Source organism: Mobula birostris, chromosome 9, assembly GCF_030028105.1.
Source record: "Mobula birostris isolate sMobBir1 chromosome 9, sMobBir1.hap1, whole genome shotgun sequence".
Lineage (NCBI taxonomy): Eukaryota > Metazoa > Chordata > Chondrichthyes > Myliobatiformes > Myliobatidae > Mobula > Mobula birostris.
The window spans coordinates 82,441,468-82,468,083 of NC_092378.1; the positions used below are offsets into that span (position 1 = coordinate 82,441,468).

General features: G+C 44.2%; 1 long non-coding RNA gene across 5 annotated transcripts in view; it reads right to left on the minus strand.

The window, feature by feature from the left end:
* LOC140202852 (uncharacterized) overlaps window positions 1-26,616 on the minus strand; it is a 53,276-nt gene that overhangs the window by 13,159 nt on the left and 13,501 nt on the right. The window contains exon 3 of one of the 5 annotated variants that reach the window (XR_011887217.1): window positions 11,935-12,114. The exons of 3 other annotated variants lie outside the window; for them this stretch is intronic. This is a non-coding gene — a long non-coding RNA (uncharacterized lncRNA). Of the gene's footprint in view, window positions 1-11,934; window positions 12,115-24,546; window positions 25,118-26,616 lie in introns of those variants that run through there. One more of the 5 variants, XR_011887218.1, reaches the window with a different exon arrangement.

A 26,616-nucleotide genomic window follows, 5' to 3' on the forward strand; every position in this document is an offset into this window, starting at 1 on the left:
ACTAAAGTCAGTGTGCAACTCCAGGTCAAGGTCTTCAAAAGAGCCTTGAAAAAGAAGAAAAGAGATAACAAAGATAGAAATAGAGCTGTTTCTGAAGATGAAAGCAAAGGAGTCACTGTTAGGCACCATGGTCCTCCTAAGCTCTAAATTTCTGCCCTAGTTTAACGGTAAACAAGAGTGCAAATCCATAAACTGCATTATGTCGTTGCAGCACAATTTCATCAAAAAGGTTGTGTGAATTTACTGGGAATTCTTTTTTTCTTAGAAATATCTTTCATTTTTTCCATTGTTTTTTCAGCACCTACAACAGTTACTCTATAAGTGTATATTTTACAAAGTTTTCTCCAGTTTTGTTACATCAAAACACAAAGGAACACTTCCCATGCATTGTGTATAGGGTCTTGCATTGCATAATTAGCTGTGATTTTACTGCAGAGCTTTGAATTTCCTGTAAATCTTCACACATTAATTGATACTTACTGTGAATCAAAAATTACAGCGGCTTAGCTTAATTGAAAACATAGAACATAAGCCCAGAAACAGGCTATTCAGGCCAGTGTTGTGCCAAACCAGCTAAAAAGCAAAACAAAAACACCCAAACCCCAATCCTTCCTATCTACACGAGGTCCATATCCCTCCATCTTCCTTACATCCATGTGCCTATCCAAACATCTCTTAAAAGCCTCTAATGTATTTGCCTCTACCACCATACCAGGCAGTGTATTCCAGGCATCCACCACTCTGAGTAAAAAATTTACCTCTCACATCCCCTTTGAACCTGCCCTCTCTCACCTTCAAGGCATGCCCTCTGGTATTAAGGCACGTCAACCCTGAGAAACAGATACACCCTGACTATTCTATCTTGCCTTTCATAATCTTAGAAACCTTTGTCAGATCTCCCTTCAGCCTCCAAAGCCCCAGAGAAAACAACCCAAATTTGTTCATCCTCTCATTGTAGTGCGTGCCCTTTTAATCAGGCAGAATCCTGGTAAACCTCTTCTTCACCTTCTCCAAAGCCTCAACATCCATCCTGCAGTGGGGAGACCAGAAATGAATGCAAACTCCAGATGTGGCCCAACCAGAAATTTATAAAGTTGCAATAGAATCTCTTGTCTTTTGAACTCGATGCCTCTTACAGAGACTATCAGAACTATTTCAAGATTTAGCTTATTTTAGAGGGTCACTGAATGGCAAAACAGTCCTTTATTGGTAATAAAGGTGAAATGGTTTGCCTGCAGTTTGCAACCCATTTATTGGGAGATTCTTCTTGGATGATCTCACTCCTCACTTCAGATCCCTTTCACAAAATAATGATCAATCTTGTTATTCATTTCTTCAGAAGCTACTAAAATATAAATTATAAAATTTATTTAGGCAAATAAAGTCTTGGATGCTCCAATTTTCACAGGAATACTTAATGTTGCTATATCAGACTAAATGAGTAAAGACCTTTGTAATGTTTAAAACTAAGTGAATGGTTGTGATTATGCTTTGAACCGGTCAATAACCTTTATAAAGCAAACCCATGTTCTTGTTTACAGATCACATTTTATTCTCATATGTGTTGCCACATTCATCTTCAATGTGGTAACACGCCCAGTTTTTGTTCCTTTTTTGATTCAATTTTTGTAAAGTTTACTAAATTGAGGAGGAACTACATTTTGCAATTCAAATAATTAGAATGACGTAATGAAGGCAGTTAGTAGTAGCCTTTAAATGGTAAATTACCATATTTCTACAAGATATCAACTGATATTAATGCATCAAATTGCCTATAATGAAAAGTTAAAGTTCTGTGAGGAGCAAAAGATAGCATGTAGCTTTTTGTTGATTCTATTGTATTTCTTTGTTCTACTGTGAACGTCCACAAGAAAAATGAATCTCAGGGTAGTAAGTGGCGACATATACATACTTTGGTAATAAATTTACTTTGAATTTTGAAATGCCAGAAATATTAAAAAAGGATGTGCAGCAAATATGGAAAGTGAAAGAGTCAATAACCTTTCGTCAGCCTTTGTAGATTGCTCAAAGCAGGTCCCATGGTTTGAACTATTGTACGATACCGTAAAAGGAATGAGAGTTACTTCTGGAGCTGTGAAGAAGGGGGGACATCACAGCCAGGGCAAATCACAAAATACTGGGCAGTATATCTTTCTAACACACCTTGCTGCCCAGTTAAAATTAACACATGGAGTTTCTGGGAATAGTGCCAATTATGAAAGAGATTTAAAAAAGCTTTGTTAAAGGTGGGGGGAATAATTTAAAGATTATCTTGGCATTTCATTTCCTGATGCTGGACTGGCAGATCTCTTGACGACTGGATGTTATTATTAAGTTTTCCAGTAAAATCAATAATTCTAAAGTTGGGCATTGAAAACAGGGACTCAAGGAGCTTAAAGTGAGCTTGATAAATCATTCTTTGAAACTCTCTCAGCAATGGAAACAGGGATCCTATGAGATTAAACATTACCCAGTGAGCTACAGGGATTTCTGAGTAACTGGATAATGGATTATCAGAACTTTACTGTATTCATGAATCCCATGAACAAATCATCTGAATACAAGGTGTGCATAAAGAACTTCAGTTCCCAGTGGGCAATGCAAGGGGTTCACTTGGAACTGGAAACTAAAATGATGATCTGGTTTCATGTACACAGGGTTGAGCAGCAGTTCAGTAATAAAATGTTCTAATGTAAATCCACAACAAGCTTGTCTTCATCAAGAACAAACATAACATGGCGTCAGAAGACAGCATGAGGTCTAAACACGAAGAATAAATGAATATCATGCGCAACTGAGAAAGAGACGCCAGTTACAAAGGAGAGAAATGAGAGAGCATCCTTTTCCCAAAATTCAGCAGTCACTGGTTTAACTAAGAGAGATTCAGGTGAGAGGCCAAGAGACTCCGTCATGGTTAAGCTAAGTCCTCCCACATTTTAGCAGTTTACTGGCAATCTAACTGTTTAGCTGCTTGCAGAGCAGGAAGGACTGGTGAAAAATTAAGGCATCTATTTTTCTGCATATAATTGGCAAAGATGCTTTGGGCACTTATAACAGCTTTCAAATTGATGAGACAGCTTTTATGTTGGATACTCCGATGACAAAATTTGAGGAGTATTTTGTCCCAAGTAAAAACTTCACATTTGAGAGATACAATTTTTTTCCCCTGTGTCCAGAAACCAGGTTTGACCACTGGGTGTGTGTGGCCTCCGTCGGTCATGGTCGACCATGGGTACTGCGCCTCTGGTAGTCACTGGTTTGTCAAGCAGTGTTAACTGTGGCTATTGAGGCCGATCCTGGAATGGCAGGTTCTGTCACAGTTGCTGCATGTGTAGGGCATCGTGGAATTGTTGTCCGCTGTGCTCTCTGTTGAGCTCTCTGCTCCTCAAACTGACTCAGGATCACTCTTTCACCTTGCTCTAGGTGTTGCTGAAGAGTACCTCCCATTTGTTGCAGTCATCTGCAGTATCCTCCCAGCACTCTATGTTGATTTTTAAGGTTTTCATGTCACGCTTGCAGAGTTCCTTGAAGCGAAGCTGGGGTCTACCAACATTCCTCTTGCCTGTTGCTAGTCCTCCATACAGGATGTCCTTTGTCAGTCTACCATCCTTCATACGACGGACATGGCCCAGCCAGCGCAGTCTGCATTGTCTTAAAAGCGTGAACATTGTGGGAAGTCCAGCGTGGGAGAGGACCTCAGAGTTTGGGACTTTGTCTCTCCAGGTGATGCCGAGGATGCGGCAAAGGTTGCGCAGGTGAAAACTATTGAGTTTCCTCTCCTGCTTGGAGTAGATGGTCCAAGTCTCACTACCATACAAGAGGGTGCTGATAACACATGCATTGTACACGCAGTCTTGGTCTTTGTAGTGAGTTTTGGATTCTCCCAGACCCATGAGGAGAGTCAAGCAAGGTTCGATGCTGCTTTGCTGATATGCCTACTGATTTCAGCATCGAGGGAGAAGGTATCGCTAATGGTCGACCCCAATATGTGAACTCATGGACCACTTCTAGATCGTAATTGTCGATGGTAATGACTGGTGTCTCCACTACGTTCTGGGCAAGGACATCTGTTTTCTTTAGGCTGATGGTAAGCCCGAAGTCCTTGCATGCCTTAGAGAAGCGGTCCATGAGAGTTTGTAGTTGCTGTTTGGTGTGCGAGGTTATAGCAGCATCATCGGCAAAGAGCATGTCACATATTAAGATCTTTTGCACCTTTGTTCTTGCTCTCTGGCGCACAGGGTTGAACAGCCGCCTATAAGACCTGGTGTGCATGTAGATGCCTTCTGTCGACGTCCCAAATTCCTGCTTCAATAGCAGAGAGAAGAAGATGGTGAATAATGTTGAGGAGTAGATTTGAAAGGTGGGGGGAGGCGAGAGAGAAACACCAGGCGATAGGTGAAACTTGGAGGGGGAGGCATGAAGCAAAGAGCTTGGAAGTTGATTGGTGATAGAGACAGAAGGCCATGGAAGAAAAGACGGGTGGGGAGGAGCACCACAGGGAGGCAATAGGCAGGCAAGGAGATAACATGAGAGGGGGAGAAGGGGATGGAAAATGGTGAAAGTGGGGAGGCATTACTGGAAGTCTGAGAAATTGATGTTCATGCCATCAGGATGGAGGCTACCCAGATAAGGTGTTGTTCCTCCAACCTAAGTGTGGCCTCATCACAACAGTGCAGGAGGCCATAGGCGGACATATCAGAATAGGAATGGAAAGGGGAAGTGGAATTAAAATGGGTGGCTACTGGGAGATCCTGCTTGTTCTGGCCGATGGAGCGTAGATGCTCAGCAAAGCAGTTTCCCAGTCTACGATGGGTCTCACCGATATACAGGAGGCCACACCGGGACTACCGTACACAGTATATGACCCCAACAGATTCACAGGTGAAGTGTCGCCTTACATGGAAGGACTGTTTGGGGCCCTGGATGGAGTGAGGGAGGAGGTGTAGGGGCAGGTGTAGCACTTGTTCCACTTGCAAGAATAAGTGCCATAGAGAGATCAGTGGGGATGGATGAGCGGACAAGGAAGTCGCATCCCTATGATCCCTGCAAAAAGCAGAAAGTGGGAGGGGGGAGAAGGGAAAGATGTGTTTGGTGGTGGGACTCAGTTGGAGATGGCGCATGTTTCAGAGAAATATGTGCTGGACACCGAGGCTGGTGGGGTGGTAGGTGAAGACGAAGAAGTCTATTTCCTCCCCCACCATTTTTCTCCAGTCCTGCCAAAGGGTGTTGGCCTGAAATGTCGACTGTATCTTTTTTCCATAGATGCTGCCTGTCCTGCTGAGTTCCTTCAGCATTTCATGTTTATTGCTTGGATTTCTAGCATCTGCAGATTTTCTCTTGTTTGTGATCAAGAACACTTACCATGCCGTCCCATGCTTGCATTTTGGCAAGTCCAAACACCTGGCTGTACTTCTCCCGGCAAACAGGCAGAGGCTGAGGACCGCAGCACCAATGGTGAGAACTGCAAATGTATGGTCAGGGGAGGCGGAGGAGTGCTTTCATGACTGCTTTGAATAAGTGAACTGGACAATATTTAGGGATTGAATATTTACCAGTTGACACCGACCTCATCAACTATGTTCCCTCTAAGCTGTGTGCGTGCGTACACGTTTTTCAACCAGCGCACAAAGGAAAATAACGTGCGCACAAAAGGTTAGTTACCTAAAATAATGCAGTAATTAATAATTATACTTATTGAAAATAATCTTTTAGCTAAATGTTTCTGTTAACTAGTTGGCTGGTTTTTCAAATACCACAATGCACGTCACTAATTTACGTCACCTCACTTTACCTGTTCCGGTTTGGACAGCTGCATCATGGTGACAGCCATCTTTGGCGGACAGTGTTCATATCATAAAGTTTACAAAGATCTGTTTCAAATCCTGTAGATAGCTTACTAAGCTTTTATTGAAAAAGATCAGTCAAATGATCCTGTGGCTAAGTACTGTCACAAGAAATTGATAAACATCACATACAAATTAGCTTTACAGGTTTTAAGTGACGTCTTTGATGAACTGGCTGCACTGTGCAAGAATCTGCAAGAGAGTGGCCTCACACCGATTGAATCACTTCATTTTGCGCGAGGCAAAATTAACAAGATAAGAAAGCAGTATCTGGGAGACAATGTTTCGTGGAGCGACAAAGTTAAAGTTTCGCTAAGCCAACAACGTGAAGAAAACATCACAGTAGATACAAGTTCGCTGTTGAATTTTATAAATAGTCTTTGTGTTCATTTAGAAGAAAGGTTTCCTAAAGATGAGGTACAAGAATGGTCAGCTTTTGATTTCTCCACAATTGCAGATTGTGACTTCACATTTGGCGATGAACAAGTTAATGCCTTATGTCTAAAATATCATGATTTTCTAGCTGAAAATACTGTAATAGTTAGACAGTTTAATGATTTAAAATTTTCTGTGCAAGAAAAAATTAAATCCAAACTGATTTCAAACTTTGCTCAAATGGTGGCATTTGTACTTCAAAATGAACAGTTTTGCGACTTCGCACAGTTGATGGACATTGGGGGAACCTTTCTTGCGTCTAGTGCGGACTGTGAGCGAGGTTTTAGCCTAATGAATCAACTCAAAAACGAGCTGAAAAACCGTATAGGTGAATGTCATTTGGATATGTTAATGAGAATCAAAAGTCTATTAGTCTAGATAGAGTTTACAAAGAATGGGTCAATGCCAAAGACAGGAGAGAGAAAAGATAACAGTGACTTAAATATGTATGTTATTTTGTGGTTATTCTGTGCAGTTTTATGTCAAATATTTTGTACACCTACATAAACTGTGCCATATGTGCATTCAGTGCGCACATACTTCTGTCTTACGAAAAAAAAATTTGCACAACGTAAGATTTTTGCGTACACTGACTACTAAAAATTAGAGGGAACATTGCTCATCAAGTGCACGGATGACAGTGTGCCTTCAGGAACATGCCAAGTCTTTCTAAACCAGAAACCATGGATGTACCAAGATATTAAGTCTGCTGAGGGCTTGATCAGCGGTCCCCAACCACGAGGAAACGATATGATTTGGCGATATGAGTCAGCTGCACCTTTCTTCATTCCCTGTCACGGCCACTGTTGAACCATTACGCACACGAGGTCATTACACACGCATCATCCATGTCAGCACGGGAAAGAGATCAACTCCTTGAGCTTGCAAATGACGGCGGGCTGAAAAGTATGTTTGACATAACATCTCTGCCGGCATTCTGGATCAAAGTCAGGGCTAAATATCCTGAGGTAGCCACAAAAGCACTGAAAAAGTTGCTTCCATTTCTAACATTTTTCTGCGAAGCAGAGTTTTCTGCAATGAATGCAAAGAAAACTAAATTGGGGAATAGACTGAACATAAGGAACCCCCTTTGAGTATTGACGTCTCCTGTCTCCCCTCGATAGGACCATCTTGTTGCAGGGAAACAAGCCCAACTGATTCAGCGATATTGGTGCATTGCAATGATTTTACATGTTCATACGGGGAAAATATGTGCTGTGTGTTTAATATCCAAACGTTACTTAAAATGTTATGATGCTATTGACTTACTTATATAACCATATAACAATTACAGCATGGAAACAGGCCATCTCTGCCCTGCTAGTCCCTGCCGAACGCTATTCTCACCTAGTCCCATCGACCTGCACTCAGCCCACAACCCTCCATTCCTTTCCTGTCCACATACCTATGCAATTTTTCTTTAAATGATAATATCGAACCTGCTTCTGCCACTTCTACTGGAAGTTCGTTCAACACTTACTTCAAGCTCCCCTGTCAATTGACTAATCACTATAGTCATACGAGGAAAATATGCGCTGTGTGTTTAATATTAAATTCGTTAGATAAACCCTTTTAGAAACGAAATTGAGTGCATTAGCCACTTATCACCTATATTCCAATCGTGATGAACACCACCCCCCCGGGACAGAATCGCCAAAAATGATATGTAGAAAAGGGATATGAGCCAATCACCTGTCCAGCTCTTGGCTCCATCCCTATCCCTCCTGTCTTCTCCTATCATTTTGGATCTCCCATTTTCAAATCTCTTACTAACTCTTCTTTCAGTTAGTCCTGATGAAGGGCCTCGGCCTGAAACGTCAACTGTACCTATTCCTAGAGATGCTGCCTGGCCTGCTGCGTTCACCAGCAACTTTTATGTGTGTTACACAATTGGATACTCAGCAGCTGTGGCAGATTTTACATACCATTACTTATTAAAAGGTGAAACCTAACAGAATAAATGGCTGTGAGGCTTCTCTCTCTGATGAGCTCCATACCTTTTATACACACTTTGAAAGGGAAAATAACATTATGCCTGTGTGAGTCCCTTCAGCAACTGGTGACCCTGTGATACCTGTCTCAGGGGCCGATGTCAGAACATCTTTCAAGAGGGTGAACCCTTACATGGCATCTGGCCCTGAAGGTACACTTGGCAAGGAGCTGTAAACCTGTTCCAATCAAATGGCAGGATTCTTCAAGGACATTTTCATGCTCTCACTTCTGCAGATGGAGATTCCCATCTGCTCCAAAAGAGTGACAATCATACTGGTGTCCAAGAAGAGCAGGGTGAGCTTCCTCAAGGATTGTTACCCAGTAGCACACACATCTACTGTGATGAAGTGCCTTGAGAGGTTAGTCATGGCTATAATTAATTCTTGCTTCAGAAATTTGCCCAACTTCATAACAGGTCTACAGCAGATGCAATCTCACTGGCTCTCTATTCAACTTTGGAGCATCTAGACAACAGCACCATATATATATACAGATCATTCCCCTGTTTACTAATTATAGCTCAGTATACAACATCATTAACTCCTTGATCCTAATCAAAAAGTTTTGAAACCTGAGCCTTTGTACTTTCCTCTGCAACTGGATCCTTGACTTATTGGGAGCTCAGTACGGATGAGAAATAACATTTCCTCTTTGTTGACGATCAACACAGGCACACCTCTAGGATGCGTGCTTAGCTCTCTCTACTACTGCTCTACTCTCTCTACACTCATAGCTGCATGGCTAAGCACATCTCACATGCCAGCTATAACTTCACCGATGACATCACTGTTGTTGACAGAAACTTAGATGGTGATGAAGAAGAAGCATAGAGGAGTGAAAAAGATCAGCTGGTTGAGTGACATCACAACAACAACGACAACTCAATGTCAGAAAGACCAAAAAATTGACTGTGGATTTTAGAAGGTGAAGTTGGGAGAACCCAGAACAGTCCTCACTGAGGGGCCAGTGTTGGAAAGGGTGAGCAGTTTCATGTTCCTGGGCATCCACATCTCAGAGAATCTACCATATATATTCAGCAAAGCACATTGATGCAGTCATGAAGAAAAGCATGCCAGCTGTAACTCATTAAGAGATTGAGGAGATATGGAATGTCACCAAAGACTCGACAGCAAATTTCTTTAGACATATGGTGATGAGCACTCTGACTTATTGCAACACCACCAATGTAACCACCAATCCTGCAAGCACCAATGTGCAGGATTAAAAAAGACTGCAGAGGGTTGTAGATTCAGCCAGCTTCCTCACAGGTACAACCCTCCCCACCATCAAGAACATCTTCAAATGTGATTACTCAAGAAGGTGGCATCTTCAGAATCCACATTATCCTCTCTTCTCATTACTACCATCAAGGAGAAGGTACTGAAAACCCACACACAATGTCTAGGAACAGCTTCTTCCCTTCTGCCATCAAATTTCTGAACAGTCCATGGACACTACCTTACTCCTCCCCTTTTGCAATATTTATTTATCTGTCTATTCAATTCTGCAGGTTTTGCTTTCAGATATCCATGTGCTGTCCCTCCCCACCACTGAACACTTAAGTATGTTTACAGCTGGTTACAGAATAATTGGAGAGGAGTGACCAGAATAATTAGACAACATAAGAATGGTCAGTTTTTAAACTTAAGAGCTTGGATTAAGTTTCAGTCAAATGGAGTTACATCAAATGCATGAACACCTGCTCTCTCTCTTTCAGTGGGAACAACTGTAATTCACTTTTATATGGAGTTCTCAATGTAGAAGAGAATATTCCATTATAGTTTACAAGGGAGAAGATTCTCATTTTAAAATAAACTGCTAGAGAAAATTCAATAATACTGGCATTATGAATTCACTTGATCTCTGTAACTTAGTTCTTGTCTGTACTTGAATCATGAATGTAATGAGGTCTGAAACCAAGTAGCCTTGGTGATCTTTTATGTGTTTGATACAAGTACGCAGAAGATTGATGAGAATCCCTCTGTGGTTAGAAGATATAAAGTTTTATATAGTTGGGATATAGATAGGAAATCGGATAAGATATAGTTGGGATTTGCACAATCAATAGTATGTATGATCCTTCCCTAACTATTTCCTCCTCTCTGCTAACCAGTTCTTTTTCACAGCCATTCCAATGTTACACAAATTGTAACAAAGAGTAAGCCGTTTACTTGCTGTCTCGACCTTGTATCTACCACACTTAAGGACTCTTTTAATAGTGTATTCAATTCTTTTAGAAAAAGGAGGAGGAGAAGATGGCAGCGCGACGCAGCTGCAGCGGCCACTCCGGTGGTGATGTCTGTTATTTGACAAGTAGGGTGCCGTGCACAGCCCTGATTTGATGGAGACAGACGTGAGAGCACGGAGGAACATCTGATGAAACTTCTGAAATGCCTGCTTCGCTGCTGCTGCTACTGTGTGGTCCAGAATCTCCAGGGGGGAAGGCCCCAAGTCCTTGGCTTTGCTTGTTGCTCGGCGGGGTCGAAGCGCTCGACAGAGGATGGTGCTCAGAGAGGCTGTGTTGGAGGGGCTGGTCGGAGGCTCGAAGTTTTCGGACAGACTCGGAGTCCGCTGCGGTCGGGTACTTCAAACTTGCTGCATCGGCAAGTTTGCAGCGCTTGGAGGATCATGGCAGGGAGAGTTTCTCCCTTCTGCCGCCTGCGTGGAATGATGAGGCTATCGGGACTTTGAGACTTTTTTTTACTGTGCCTATGGTCTGCTCTTTATCAAGTTTTAGTCTTGGTTTGTCCTGTGTTTTCTTGTGATATCATTCTGGAGGAATGTTGTATCATTTTTTAATGCATGCATTTCTAAATGACAATAAACGAGGACTGAGTGTCCTCATAATCTAAAATTATTAAACTAATCCTTTGAAATTGGAGTTTGCCTTCAAAATTGTGGCTATCAAACTCTTACTTAAAAAGCCAAGCCTTGATAGTGAGGTACTAGCTAACTACAGGTCTATATCAAATCTTGTGCAAAACTCTTGAGAAAATTATTTTCAACTAACTCAGCAACTTCCTGAATGAGAACATATTCTAAAAAAGGTTTCAGTCAGTTTTTGAAGAAAACCACAGCACAGAGACAGCCTGTCATGGGGTGTGCTGACAGATGATTGAACCCAGGTGAGGAGAAACAACAGACTCCTGTGTGGAGTTGGAAACAAGAGTTTATTCATAGGAATTCCAACAAAACATCAGTGCCTTGACCGAGTGACACCACAAGCTGAATCATTCTCAAAACACATGCAAGGACCACGGAATAAGCGCTAATTGAGAGTCCCTTCAGATTAATCACAGTAGAGTGAAAACCTGAGCCAGTCAAAATAAACTTGACAAGATTAAACAGAAAGCACAAGGTCTTAACAACTCTCGATATGACGACAAATAACAAATACAGAAGCACAGGGCTCATAGCACAGTCCTTACGAAAATTGTCAGCAACCTTAGGCTCAGTACTGATGCCAACAAGGTCTCAGGTCTAACTTTCCAAGATTTAGGTACTACCTTTAGCATAATTGACCAGAACCTTTTCCTAGATTCCCTTGAGAACTGGCTTGGCCTCTCCAGTAGTGCCTTTGATTGGTTTCACTCATAAACAGTATCTTAGAGAAAATGTTTTGTCTGTCTTGGAGACTATTTTTCTAGGATACAATGTACTGTACCTCTTGGTGTTGCCAGGGAAGCTGTCTTGGTCCCCAACTCTTCTCATTATACATGCTCCCTTCAGGAGACATCATCAGAGAACATAAACTTGATTTCCAGTTATACCGATGACACACAATTGTATATCTTGGTTGAGCCTGATGATGATAACACCCTATCTTCTCTGACGTCTCTTATGGCTGCAAAAACAAATGGATTAGCAATAATTTCCTAAAACGAAATAAAGATAAAACTGAACAACAGGAATTCTGCAGATGCTGGAAATTCAAGCAACACACATAAAAGTTGCTGGTGAACGCAGCAGGCCAGGCAGCATCTCTAGGAAGAGGTGCAGTTGACGTTTCAGGCTGAGACCCTTCGTCAGAACTTTGTTAGTCCTGCCTCCTGCCTATCCTCCCTCTCGCATTGTCTCCAAGCCAACTGCCTCTTCCTCCGTCTCTCCATCCCCAGCAATCCTAGTTTAAACTTTCCCCAATAGCCTTAGCAGACCTCCCCACCAGGATATTGGTCCCCTGGGATTCAAGTATAACCCATCCTTCTTGTACAGGTCATTCCTACCCCAAAAGAGGTCCCAATGATTCAGAATTCTGAACCCCTGTCACCCGCTCCAATCCCTCAGCCACGCATTTATTCTCCACCTCACTCTATTCCTACACTCACTGTCACGTGGCACAGGCAGCAATCCCGAGATGACTATCTTTGTGGTCCTGCTTCTCAACTTCCTTCCTAACTCCCTGTAGTCTGCTTTCAGGACCTCCTCCCTTTTCCTGCCAATGTCGTTGGTACCAATAGATACCATGGCCTCTGGCTGTTCTCCTTCCCACTTCAGGATATCGTGGACGTGATCAGAAACATCCCGGATCCTGGCACCTGGGAGGCAAACTACCATCTGTGCTTCTTTCCTGTGTCCACAGAATCGCCTGTGTGACCCCCTAACTATAGAGTCCCCTGTCACTGCTGCCATCCTCTTACTTTCCCTACCCTACTGAGCCACAGGGCCAGACTCTGAGCCAGAGCCGCAGCCACTGTTGCTTCCCCCAGGTAGGTCGTCCCCACCAACAGTACTCAAGCAGGAGCACTTATTATCAAGGGGTACAGCCACAGGGGTGCTCTCTAGCATCTGACTCCTGTCCTTCCCGCTCCTCACTGTTACCCACTTATCTGTCTCCCCAGGCCCTGGTGTGACTACCTGCCTATAGCACCTCTCTGTCACCTCCTCACTTTCCCTGACCAGACGAGGTCATTGAGCTGCATCTCCAGTTCCCTCACGCGGTTCTTAAGGAACTGCAGTTCGACGCACTTGGTGCAGATGTGGCCGTCCTGGAGGCTGGGAGTCTCCCGGACTTCCCACATCTGACACTGAGCCCAGAACACTTGTCTCACACACATTCTTCCTGTCTGTATTCTACACAGGCAACCCTACCTCACCTCGACCCATTGAGCCAAAGCCTTTCTACTCTGTCTCCCTCTACTCTGTTGCCTGCCCGCTCCTTTTAGAAAGGATATACTGACATTGGACAGGGTTCAGAGAAGATTCACGAGAATGATTCCAGGAATGAAAGGGTTGCCATATGAGGAACGTCTGGCAACTCTTGGACAATAGACAATAGGTGCAGGAGTAGGCAATTTGGCCCTTCGAGCCAGCACTGCCATTCACTGTGATCATGGCTGATTATCCACAATCAGTATCTAGTTCCTGCCTTATCCCCATAACCTTTGATTCCGCTATCTTTAAGAGCTCTATCCATCTCTTTTTTGAAAGCATCCAGAGACTTGGCCTCCACAGCCTTCTGGGACAGAGCATTCCATATATCCACCACACTCTGGGTGAAAAAGTTTTTCCTCAACTCCGTTCTAAATGGCCTACCCCTAATTCTTAAACTGTGGCCTCTGGTTCTGGACTCACCCATCAGTGGGGACATGCTTTCTGCCTCCAGCGTGTCCAATCCCTTAATAATCTTATATGTTTCAATAAGATCCCCTCTCAGCCTTCTAAATTCCAGAGTATACAAGCCCAGTCGCTCCAATCTTTCGACATAAGACAGTACCACCATCCCAGGAATTAACCTTGTGAACCTATGCTGCACTCCCTCAATAGCAAGAATATCCTTCCTCAAATTTGGAGATCAAAACTGCACACAGTACTCCAGGTGTAGTCTCACCAGGACCCTGTACAGCTGCAGAAGGACCTCTTTGCTCTTATACTCAATTCCCCTTGTTATGAAGGCCGATATGCCATTAGCTTTCTTCACTGCCTGCTGTACTTGCATGCTTGCTTTCAGTGACTGATGTACAAGAACACCTAGATCTCATTGTGCTTCCCCTTTTCCTAACCTGACTTCATTTAGATAATAATCTGCCTTCCTATTCTTACCACCAAAGCGGATAACCTCACATTTATCCACATTAAACTGCATCTGCCATGCATCTGCCCACTCACCCAGCCTGTCCAAGTGGCCCTGCATTCTCATAACATCCTCCTCACATTTCACACTGCCACCCAGCTTTGTGTCATCGACAAATTTGCTAATGTTACTTTTAATTCCCTCATCTAAATCATTAATATATATTGTAAACAGCTGCGGTTCTAGCACTAAACCCTGCAGTACCCCACTGGTCACTGCCTGCCATTCCGAAAGGGACCCGTTAATCGCTACTCCTTATTTTCTGTCAGGCAGCCAATTTTCAATCCATGTCAGTACTCTGCCCCCAATAGCATATGCCCCAATTTTGCCCACTAATCTCCTATGTGGGACTTTATCAAAGGCTTTTTGAAAGCCCAGGTACACTACATCCACTGGCTCTCCCTTGTCCGTTTTCATAGTTACATCCTCAAAAAATTCCAGAAGATTAATCAAGCACGATTTCCCCTTCGTAAATCCATGCTGACTCGGACCAATCCTGTTACTACTATCCAGATGTGTCGTAATTTCATCTTTTATAATTGACTCCAGCATCTTTCCCACCACCGACGTCAGGCTAACCTGTCTATAATTCCCTGTTTTCTCTCTTCCTCCTTTCTTGAAAAGAGGGACAACATTAGTCATAGTCATATTTTATTGATCCTGGGGGAAATTGGTTTTCGTTACAGTTGCACCATAAATAATAAATAGTAATAGAACCATAAATAGTTAAATAGTAATATGTAGATTATGCCAGTAAATTATGAATCAAGTCCAGGACCAGCCTATTGGCTCAGGATGTCTGACCCTCCAAGGGAGGAGTTGTAAAGTTTGATGGCCACAGGCAGGAACGACTTCCTATGACGCTCTGTGCTGTATCTCGGTGGAATGAGTCTCTGGCTGAATGTACTCCTGTGCCCACCCAGCACATTATGTAGCGGATGGGAGACATTGACCAAGATGGCATGCAACTTAGACAGCATCCTCTTTTCAGACACCACTGTCAGGGAGTCCAGTTCCATCCCCACAACATCACTGGCCTTACGAATGAGTTTGTTGATGCTGTTGGTGTCTGCTACCCTCAGCCTGCTGCCCGAGCACACAACAGCAAACATGATAGCACTGGCCACCACAGACTCGCAGAACATCCTCAGCATCGTCTGGCAGATGTTAACAGACCTCAGTCTCCTCAGAAAATAGAGACGGCTCTGACCCTTCTTGTAGACAGCCTCAGTGTTCTTTGACCAGTCTAGTTTATTGTCAATTCGTATCCCCAGGTATTCATAATCCTCCACCATGTCCACACTGACCCCCTGGATGGGAACAGGGGTCACCAGTACCTTAGCTCTCCTCAGGTCTGCCACCAGCTCCTTAGTCTTTTTCACATTAAGCTGCAGATAATTCTGCTCACACCGTGTGACAAAGTTTCCTACCATAGCCCTGTACTCAGCCTCATCTCCCTTGCTGATGCATACAACTATGGCAGAGTCATCCGAAAACTTCTGAAGATGACAAGACTCTGTGCAGTAGTTGAAGTCCGAGGTGTAAATGGTGAAGAGAAAGGGAGACAAGACAGTCCCCTGTGGAGCACCAGTGCTGCTGATCACTCTGCCGGACACACAGTGTTGCAAGCACACGTACTGTCAGGTAATCAAGAATCCATGATACCAGGGAAGCATCCACCTGCATCGCTGTCAGCTTCTCCCCCAGCAGAGCAGGGTGGATGGTGTTGAACGCACTGGAGAAGTCAAAAAACTTGACCCTCACAGTGTTTGCTGGCTTGTCCAGGTGGGCGTAGACACAATTCAGCAGGTAGACGATGGCATCCTCAACTCCGAGTTGGGGCTGGTAGGCGAACTGGAGGGGATCTAAGTGTGGCCTGACCATAGGCCGGAGCAGCTCCAGAACAAGTCTCTCTGGGGTCTTCATGATGTGGGAGGTCAATGCCACTGGTCTGTAGTCATTGAGGCCGCTGGGGCACGGCCTCTTCAGCACAGGGATGAGGCAGGACGTTCACAGTACAGGAACCCTCCGGAGCCTCAGGCTCAGGTTGAATACATGGCGAAGTACTCCACATAACTGAGGGGCACAGGCTTTGAGCACCCTAGTACTGACACCATCCGGTCCTGCAGCCTTGCTTGGGTTGAGACGTTTCAGCTGTCATCTCACCTGTTCAGCTGTGAAACCCACCATGGTGGTTTCGTGTGGGGAAGGGGTATAGTCAAACTTAAAGCACACGGTATTGGGGATAAGGCATTGACGTGGACAGAGAATTGGTTGGCAGACAGGAAGCAAAGAGTGGGAATAAACGGGACCTTTTCAGAATGGCAGGCAGTGACTAGTGGGGTACCGCAAGGCTCAGTCCTGGGACCCCAGTTGTTTACAATATATATTAATGACTTAGATAAGGGAATTAAATGCAGCATCTCCAAGTTTGCGGATGACACGAAGCTGGGCGACAGTGTTAGCTGTGAGGAGGATGCTAAGAGGATGCAGGGTGACTTGGATAGGTTAGGTGAGTGGGCAAATTCATGGCAGATACAATTTAATGTGGATAAGTGTGAGGTTATCCACTTTGGTGGCAAAAACAGGAAAACAGATTATTATCTGAATGGTGGACGATTAGGAAAAGGGGAGGTGCAACGAGACCTGGGTGTCATTATACACCAGTCATTGAAAATGGGCATGCAGGTACAGCAGGCGATGAAAAAGGCGAATGGTATGCTGGCATTCATAGCAAGAGGATTCGAGTACAGGAGCAGGGAGGTACTACTGCAGTTGTACAAGGCCTTGGTGAGACCACACCTGGAGTATTGTGTGCAGTTTTGGTCCCCTAATCTGAGGAAGGACATCCTTGCCATAGAGGGAGTAGAAAGAAGGTTCACCAGATTGATTCCTGGGATGGCAGAACTTTCATATGATGAAAGACTGGATCGACTAGGCTTATACTCGTTGGAATTTAGAAGATTGAGGGGGGATCTTATTGAAACATATCAATTCCTAAAGGGATTGGACAAGCTAGATGCAGGAAGATTGTTCCCGATGTTGGGGAAGTCCAGAACGAGGGGTCACAGTTTGAGGATAAAGGGGAAGCCTTTTAGGACCGAGATTAGGAAAAACTTCTTCACACAGAGAGTGGTGAATCTGTGGAATTCTCTGCCACAGGAAACAGTTGAGGCCAGTTCATTGGCTATATTTAAGAAGGGAGTTAGATATGGCCCTTGTGGCTAAAGGGATCAGGGGGTATGGGGGGAAGGCTGGTACAGGGTTCTGAGTTGGATGATCAGTCATGATCATACTGAATGTCGGTGCAGGCTCGAAGGGCTGAATGGAGTACTCCTGCACCTATTTTCTATGTTTCTAGTCATGAGAGCAGGGTGGGGGACTGTGAGGAGGGGTAGGAGGGGAGAGTGGAATATGTGTTGGTTGGGGGCTGACAACAGATGACTCATGTGGGGGATGGGCAGGGGCCACAATGTCAAATCTGTTAAGAACAGGTTAAGTTCATTGGCCCTGTCCACGCTGCCTTCAGCTCCTCTGTTGCTAGTTTGCTGGAACCCAGTGATGGTCCTCATCCCCCTCCAGACCTCTCTCATGTTGTTCTGCTGGAGTTTCCACTTGCTTCCTCCTGTACCTGTCTTTAGCCTCCCTGATCCTGGCTTTCAGGTCCCTCTGTATTGCCCTCAGTTCCTCCCTATTTCCATCTCTAAACGTCCTCTTTTTAGCGTTCAGGGTGTCCTTAATGTCTTTTGTCACCCATGGCTTGTTATTTGAATAACAAAGGACAGTTCTTGTCGGAACATTGCACTCCACACAGAAGTTGATGTAATCAGTGAGGCACTCTGTGAGCCCATCAATATCCTCTCCCTGTGGCTCACAGACTGCCTGCCAGTCTGTCACCTCAAAACAATCCTGGAGTGCCTCATAAACCTCCTCCGACCATTTTCTCACTGTCCTCGAGGTTGCAGGTTTACTCTTCACCAGAGGCACACAGCAGGGTTTTAGGTGCACCAGGTTGTGAGCTGACCCTCCCAGTGGGGGGGGAGGGGAGAGGAGCTGTATGCATCCTTAACGTTAGCATACATCAAATCCAGAGTCCTCTCCCCTCTGGTTGTACAGCTCACATACTGCGTGAAGTTGGACAGTGTTCTAGCCATGGTAACCTAGTGGAAGTCACCCGAGATGGTAATGAGAGCACTCGGGTGCTGGGTTTGTAATCTGGCTATGACGGTGTAAATGATGTTACACGCCGACGTCGGGTTGGCAGAGGAAGGGATTTACACAACAACCAGCCTCCAATCCACAGGAACTGATCCTGAATCTATAGAACATTGGAAAATGATTACCAATGCGTCCACGATTTCTAAAGCCACCTCCTTAAGTACCCTGGGATGCAGACCATCAGGTCCCAGGGACTTATCAGCCTTCAGACCCAACAGTCTATCCATAGACTAATTTCTATGCCTAATATAAATTTCCTTCAGTTCATCCATTACCCTAGGTCCTTTGGTCACTATTATATCTGGGAGATTGTTTGTGTCTTCCCTAGTGAAGACAGATCCAAAGTACCTGTTCAACTCGTCTGCCGTTTCCTTGTTCCCCATAATAAATTCACCCGCTTCGGTCTTCAAGGGCCCAATTTTGATCTTAACTATTTTTTTCCTTTTCACATACCTAAAGAAGCTTTTTACTATCCTCCTTCATATTCTTGGCTAGTTTACCTTCATACCTCATTTTTTCTCCACGTATTGCCTTTTTAGTTACCTTCTGTTGCTCTTTAAAAGTTTCCCAATCCTCCGGCTTCCCACTCGCCTTTTCTATGTTATACTTCTTCTCTTTTATTTTTATACTGTCCATTACTTCCCTTGTCAGCCACGGCCTCCCCTTACTCCCTTTAGGATCATTCTTCCTCTTTGGAATGAACTGATCCCACACCTTCCGCATTATTCCCAGAAACACTTGCCATTGCTGTTCCACTGTCATCCCTGCTAGGGTATTGTTCCATTGAACTTTGGCCAGCTTGTCCCTCATAGCACCATCGTTCCCTTTGTTCAACTGTAATACTGACACTTCCGAGTTTCCCTTCTCCCTCTCAAATTGTAGATTAAAACTTATCATATTATGGTCACTACCTCCTAATGACTCCTTTACCTTGAGGTCCGTGATCAAATCCGGTTCATTGCACAACACTAAATCTAGAATTGCGTTCTCTCTGGTAGGCTCCAGTACAAGCTGTTCTAAGAATCCATCTCGGAGGGACTCCACAAACTCCCTTTCTTGGGGTCCAGTACCAACCTGATTCCTCCAGTCTACCTGCATGTTGAAATTCCCCATAACAACTGTAGCATTACCTTTGTAACATACCAATTTTAACTCTTGATTCAATTTACACCCTACATCCAGACTACTGTTTGGGGGCCTGTAGATAACTCCCATTAGGGTCTTTCTACCCTTAGAATTTCTCAGTTCTATCCATACTGACTCTATGTCTCCTGATTCTATGTCCCCCCTTGCAAGGGACTGAATATCATACTTCACCAACAGAGCTACTCCACCCCCTCTGCCCATCAGTCTGTCCTTTCGATAGGACGTATACCCTTGAATATTCATTTCCCAGGCCCTGTCCACTTGAAGCCATGTCTCTGTTATTCCCACAACATCATACTTACCAATTTCCAACTGTGCCTCAAGCTCATCCACTTTATTTCTTATACTCCGTGCATCCATATACAATACTTTTAATTCATTACTCCCCTCAACTCCCATATCAATTCCTATTTCATTTGTCCATACTGTACGATCCCTTCTTGAGCTTTCTGCTCTGTTGATTCTGCTGTCATTCTTAACTTTTCTTATTCTCACTTTCCCTTTATCTCCATCCTTATGTTTCCAGTTCGTCCCCTCCCCCCCACTACTTAGTTTAAACACACCCGTGTTGCAGAGGCAAACCTGCCTGCCACAATGCTGGTGCTCCGTTTATTAAGGGGCAACCCGTCCCTTTTGTACAATTCATCCTTACCCCGAAACATACCCCAGTGGTCCAGAAATGTAAATCCTTGCTTCCTGCACCAGTTCCTCAGCCAGGCATTCACATCCATTATCTCCCTGTTCTTGACCACTCCAGCACGAGGAACTGGAAGCAAACCGGAGATAACCACCCTGGAAGTCCTGCTTTTCACCCTTCTTCCGAGTTCTCTGAAGTCACGATGTAGGATATCTTTCCCCTTCTTCCCCACGTCATTTGTGCCGACATGCACCACCACTTCCAGATGTTCACCTTCACTCTTGAGGATTCCCTGCAATCGGTCCATGACATCCTGGATCCCGGCACCAGGGAGGCAACACACCATCCTTAAGTCTCGCCTGTTGCTACAGAAACCCCTTTTAGTACCTCTCAATATGGAGTCCCCTACTACCACGGCTCTGCCTGACGTCGGTCTCCTTGGCTTTGCCTCAGCGCCAATTGTTGACTCGCAGACCCGTCCGCTTCTCAGACTGGCACTGACTTCTGTCCCGACAGCTTCCAAGACGGAGAACCTGTTTACGAGAGGCACATCTCACAGGGTCTCCTGAACTTTAAGCATCCTTTCCTTGCTCATCGTCGTCCTCCTTCTCTCTTCCTGGATTCTGGGTGTAACAACCTCACTGTAGGTCCTGTCCAGAAAACTCTTGTTCTCCCAGATGAACCTAACGTCATCCAGTTGCCTCTCCAGTGCTGCAACATGGTCCTTCAGAAGCTGAATCTGGACACATTTTCCACAGGTGTAGGAGCCAGAGGCACTATCAGTGTCCCTGACCTCCGACATCATGCACGCAGCACACTGAATCAGCCTAGCGGTCATCTCTTCACCACTTCTCACCCTCTCCAACTGTGGCATAGACTCCACTCTCAGCCTCCTCGCCGAAGACTCCTAAGCCAAAAACTTGCACTTTTCTCGCAAGGCACTTCCCTCGACAAGGCTGCTCCCCTAGAGCGAGCCTTGCTTATAATAGCTGATAATTTATTAATCCCTGGAGTTTCAGGAGAATGAGCGGGGGGTGGGGGGAGATCTCATATTCCCAATGTTAAAAGGCTGGACAGATTAGATATGGCAAAGTTATTTCTTATGGTAGGGGAGCCTAGGACAAGTGGGCACGACTTCAGGATTGAAGGACATCTACCTAGGACAGAGATGCAGAGAAATTACTTTAGTCAGAGGGTGGTAAATCTGTGGAATTTGTTGCCATGAGCAGCTGTGAAGGTCAAGTCATTGAGTGCATTTACGACAGAGAGATATAGGTTCTTGATTTGCCAGGGCATCAAAGGGTACATGGAGATGGCAGGGGAGTGGGGATGACTGGAAGAATTGGATCAGCCCATGATTGAATGGCAGAGCAGACTCCATGGGCTGAATAGCCTACTTCTGCTTCTATATCTTACGGTCATATAGTTTTGTTTTTATGTGCTAAAAGGGCTGAAGGAAGTTTATCAAGCACATGACCGGTCAAAAATTTGGAAACCATTCCATATTAGAAAAATGATACAGTGATTGTGATACAGCAATTCTGTTGGGTAGGTTTGGAATACTTCTCGCAAAGATTACAGAAATGAGACATAATCATATAGAGGATTTCTAATAATTTTAAATTGCACTCTGCTGTTTTCAATACCCATATACTACTCCCTTCCACCACTTAATGAAAAAGTAAGCTTGGACTAGTTACTAGAATAGTGGCCAAAACTGTGTGATAGGCATTCAGCTTATGAGAATTTGGAATAAGTTTCTGTTACATGGAGATATGCCAAATATACAAACAGCTGTTCCCTCACAGTCAAAAAAGAAAATTATTCCATTACAATTTGGGAGGCAGAACACAGATACTTTAAAATAATTTAGAATTTTAATTTGCAGCTTATCATGTTGTTTTCCTTTGGAAATGAATCATCTGATAGAGTACAATATCATCACAGATCCACTTGTAATATTTTATATATATAAAACATATGACTGCATTCCTCTCATCACAATCCAATCACTGAGACACATCTAGCATCACATTTGGGACCACACTTGCTTTATTCCTGTACAGTGCCTAAATAGGACAACTAATTAGGTTTTAAAGGGCAGTTTGAAGGAGAGTGAGACAGACACACAAACAGACAGACAGAAATAGAAAGGTTTAAGGAGGTTCTTCCTGCAACTGTATGAGGTGATAGATGTTGATGGAGAGGAATGAGTAAACCATGGTTTTAAGAAAGTACTCTCTTCTGGACATTGGAGTAGGAGCAGAGCGATAGTGGTACCATAGCTCTAAGTAATGACTGAGATCATAGAAATGATTGCAAGACTTCTGTTGTCAATTTCTCCCAGTTTTGTCTCAATTCATATATCAATGCACCTTGTCTACATGATGGGACAGGAATTCCCTTGCAGACTGATGGGCCTGAATGGCCTTCTTTGTTGCACTATTCTATAAATCCAAAAAAAATTTTGCTAGTTTGTTTGAAGAAAGAATGTACAATCAAAAAAGATCACGAACGCAAACTAAAGTGGTCATGAGGAAATTGGTATTTGCAGCTTTTAATTTCAGATGAACACATAAAAAGATATTAACCAGTAATCTGCAAGGTCATTAGTATTAAAATTAATTTCCTATTTGAACTAATACTTAAATATATAGGACATATACAGACGTAAGAATATATTCTCTGGTTTGAAATGTGATTGTGTTCTTGCTTAGACAGATCTCTTTCTCTCTTTACACTTGTATCATTTAAGAGAGTTAGATAGGCACATAGATGATAGAAAAATGGAGCACTATGTTGGAAGGAAGGCTTATATTGATCTTACAGTAGGTCAAACTGTCAGCACAATGTCGGTCAAAGGACTGCACTGTGTTGTAATGTTTTATCATGATCAGGATCAAACTTAAATGGATATATAGTTAATGTGCATTTAAACATAGAAACATAGAAAACAGCACAATAAAGGCCCTTCGGCCCACAAAGTAGTGCCGAACATGTTCTTACCTGAGAAATTACCCATAGCCCTCTATTTTTCTAAATTCCACGTACCTGTCCAGGAGTCTCTTAAAAGACCGTATCATATCCACCTCCACCACTATTGCTGGCAGCCCATTCCATGTGCTGAACATTCTCTGCGTAAAAAAATTATCCCTGACATCTCCTCTGTACCAACTTCCAAGCACCTTAAAACTGTGCCCTCTCGTGCAAACCATTTCAGCCCTCTGAAAAAGCCTCTGACTATCCACACAATCAATGTCTCTCATCATCTTATACACCTCTATCAGGTCACCTCTCATTCTCCGTCGAAAAGGCCGGGTTCACTCAACCTATTCTTATACGGTATGCTCCCCAATCCAGGCAACATCCTTGCAAATCTCAAACAACAGGAATTCTGCAGATGCTGGAAATTCAAGCAACACACATCAAAGTTGTTGGTGAACGCAGCAGGCCAGGCAGCATCTCTAGGAAGAGGTATAGTCGACGTTTCAGGCCGAGACCCTTCGTCAGGACTAACTGAAAGAAGAGTTAGTAAGAGATTTGAAAGTGGGAGGGGGAGGGGGAGGGGGAGATCCAAAATGATAGGAAAAGACAGGAGGGGGAGGGATGGAGCCAAGAGCTGGACAGGTGATTGGCAAAGGGGATATGAGAGGATCATGGGACAGGAGGCCCGGGGAGAAAGACAAGGGGGGGGGAGTGGGAACCTAGAGGATGGGCAAGGGGTATAGTCAGAGGGACAGAGGGAGAAAAAGGAGTGTGAGAGAAAGAATGTGTGTGTAAAAATAAATAATGGATGGGGTACGAGGGGGAGGTGGGGCATTAGCGGAAGTTAGAGAAGTCAATGTTCATGCCATCAGGTTGGAGGCTACCCAGACGGAATATAAGGTGTTGTTCCTCCAACCTGAGTGTGGCTTTATCTTTACAGTAGAGGAGGCCGTGGATAGACATGTCAGAATGGGAATGGGATGTGGAATTAAAATGTGTGGCCACTTGTAAATCTCCTCGGCACCCTTTCTATGGTATCCACATCCTTCCTGTAGTGAGGTGACCAGAACTGAGCATAGTACTCCAAGTGGGGTCTGACCAGGGTCCCATATAGCAGCAACATTACCCCTCATCCCTAAACTCAATCACGATTGATGAAGGCCAATGCACTGTATGCTTTCTTAGATTATGAGAACACTCAGTCCTCTTTTATTGTCAGTTAGAAACGCATACATGCATTAAGAAATGATACAATGTTTCTCCGTAGTGATATCACAGAAAACAGGACAAACCAAAGACTAACACCGACAGAACTACATAATTATAACATATAGTTACAGCAGTGCAAAGCAATACCATAATTTGATGAAGAACAAACCATGGGCATGGTAAATAAGGTCTCAAAAGTCCCCGAGTTGATTGACTACCGAGTCTCCGATAGCAGGTGGCAAAAGGGAGAAACGCCCTGACATAAACCTCCAGGCACCGTCAACTTGCCGATGCCTTGGAAGCAGCCGACCACAGCCGACACTGAGTCCATCCGTCCGAAAAATTCGAGCTTCCGACTAGCCTCTCTGATACAGCCTCCCGCGTGCCATCCTCTGCCGAGTGCCTTTGACCTTGCCCCGGCTGCTGAAACGCGCAAAGCTGAGGATTTCGGGGCCTTCTGCTACGGAGATTCCGGTTACCACACAGTAGCAGCAGCAGCGAAGTGGACATTTCAGAAGTTTTCCAGATGTTCCTCCGTACTCTCACGTCCATCTCCATCAAATCAGAATTGTGCACGGTCTCCTACTTGACAGATAACAGACATCACCACCAAAGTGGCCGCACTGCTGCCATCGCGCCGCCATCTTCTCCTACTCCTCCTCCAATGTGGTCTGCTCCACAGCTCCTGCCAAAAGAGTCAACCTGCGCAGCAGCTATGGGTGTCCTATGCACTCAGACCCCAAGATCCCTCTGATCCTCCACACTGTCAAGAGTCTTACCATTAATACTATATTCTGCCTTCATATTTGACCTACCAAAATGAACCACCTCACACTTATCTCGGTTGAAATCCATCTGCCACTTCTCAGCCCAGTTTTGCATTCTATCAATGTCCCGCCGTAAACTCTGACAGCCCTCCACACTATCCACAACAGCCCTAACCCTTGTGTCATCAGCAAAATTACTAACCCATCCCTCCACTTCCTCATCCAGGTAACTTATAGAAATCACAAAGAGTAGGGGTCCTAGAACAGATCCCTGAGGCACATCACTGGTCACCGACCTCCATGCAGAATATGACCCGTCTACGACCACTTTTTGCCTTCTGCAGGCAAGCCAGTTCTAGATCCACAAAGCAATGTCCCCTTGGATCCCATGCCTCCTTACTTTCTCAATAAGCCTTGCATGGGGTACCTTGTCAAATGCCTTACAGAAATCCACATACACTACATCTACTGCTCTACCTTCATCAATGCCTTTAGTCACATCCTCAAGAAGTTCAATCAGGCTTGTAAGACATGACTTGCCTTTGACAAAGCCATGTTGACTATTCCTAATCATATTATGCCTCCCGTAACGTTCATAAATCCTTCCTCTCAGGGTCTTCTCCATCAACTTACTAACCACTGAAGTAAAACTCACTGGTCTATAATTTCCTGGGCTATCTCTGCTCCCTTTATTGAATAAGGGAACAACATCCGCAACCCTCCAATCCCCCGGAACCTCTCATGTCACCATTGATGATGCAAAGATCATTACCAGATGCTCAGCAATCTCCTCCCTTGCCTCCCACAGTAGCCTGGGGTACATCTTGCTCGGTCCTAGTGACTTATCCAACTTGATGCTTTCCAAAAACTCCAGCACATCCTCTTTCTTAATATCTACATGCTCAAGCTTTTCAGTCCGCTGTAATTTATTCCTACAATCGCCAAGATTGTTTTCCGTAGTGAATACTGAAGCAAAGTACTCATTAAGTCCCTCTGCCATCTCCTCTAGTCCATACACACTTTTCCACTGTCACACTTGATTGGTCCTATTCCCTCAGGTATTCTCTCCTATCCTTTTCTCTTCACATACTTGTAGAATGCCTTGGGGTTTTCCTTGATCCTGTCCGCCAAGGCCTTCTCATGGCCCCTTCTGGTTCTCCTGATTTCTTTCTTAAGCTCCTTCCTGCTAGCCTTATAATCTTCTAGATCTCTATTATTACCTAGTCTTTTTGAACCTTTCATAAGCTCTTTTCTTTTTTTTAATAATTTATTTTTTATTGAAGTCCATAAAACAAAACTTTCCATAAGATGTAT